Raw genomic sequence first — 1,353 nt, forward strand, 5'->3', positions numbered from 1 at the left:
CTATTTAGTGCTCTTAAAAGTCTAACTTGCTAGTTGAGCCTTCGTGCCACGTTTCATAAGGTAAAGACACAAATAGACCAAGTTATGTCTCAAATTGCACAAAAACGTGAAAAGCTCCTCTGTGGAGAGAGTTGAGCATTTCCAAAGCATCAATGTGGACCGTCGTACTCAACTTAGTGCTCTTAAAAGTCTAACTTGCTAGTTGAGCCTTCGTGCCACGTTTCATAAGGTAAATATGCGAATAGATCAAGTTATGTTTGCAATTGCACAAAAACGTGAAAAGCTCCTCCATGGAGAGAGTGGAGCAATTCCAAAGCATCAATGTGGACCGTTGCACTCTATTTAGTGCTCTTAAAATTCTAACTTGTTAGTTGAGCCTTCGTTCCACGTTTCACAAGGTAAAGACGTGAATAGACCAAGTTATGTCTCAAATTGCACAAAAACATGAAAAACTCCTCTATGGAGAGAGTCGAGCAATTCCAAAGCATCAATGTGGACCGTTGTACTCTATTTAGTGCTCTTAAAAGTCTAACTTGCTAGTTGAGCCTTCGTGCCACGTTTCATAGGGTAAAGACGCGAATAGACCAAGTTATGTGTCAAATTGCACAAAAACGTGAAACGCTCCTCTATGGAGAGAGTTTAGCAATTCCAAAGCATCAATGTGGACCGTTGCACTCTATTTAGTGCTCTTAAAAGTTTAACTTGCTAGTTGACCCTTCGTGCCACGTTTCATAAGGTAAAGACGCAAATAGACCACGTTATGTCTCAAATTGCACAAAAACGTGAAAAGCTCCTCTATGGAGAGAGTTGAGCATTTCCAAAGCATCAATGTGGACTGTCGTACTCTACTTAGTGCTCTAAAAGTCTAACCTACTAGTTGAGCCTTCGTGCCACATTTCGTAAGGTAAATATGCGAATAGATCAAGATATGTTTGCAATTGCACAAAAACGTGAAAAGCTCCTCCATGGAGAGAGTTGAGCAATTCCAAAGCATCAATGTGGACCGTTGCACTCTATTTAGTGCTCTTAAAATTCTAACTTGCTAGTTGAGCCTTCGTGCCACGTTTCATAAGGTAAAGACGCGAATAGACCAAGTTATGTCTCAAATTGCACAAAAACATGAAAAGCTCTTCTATGGAGAGAGTTGAGGAATTCCAAAGCATCAATGTGGACTGTTGCACTCTATTTAGTGCTCTTAAAAGTCTAACTTTCTAGTTGAGCCTTCGTGCCACGTTTCATAAGGTAAAGACGCGAATAGACCAACTTATGTGTCAAATTGCACAAAAACGTGAAAAGCTCCTCTATGGAGAGAGTTTAGCAATTCCAAAGCATCAATGTGGACCGTTGCACTCT

This window comes from Tripterygium wilfordii, unplaced genomic scaffold (assembly GCF_013401445.1).
Source record: "Tripterygium wilfordii isolate XIE 37 unplaced genomic scaffold, ASM1340144v1 ctg387, whole genome shotgun sequence".
NCBI lineage: Eukaryota > Viridiplantae > Streptophyta > Magnoliopsida > Celastrales > Celastraceae > Tripterygium > Tripterygium wilfordii.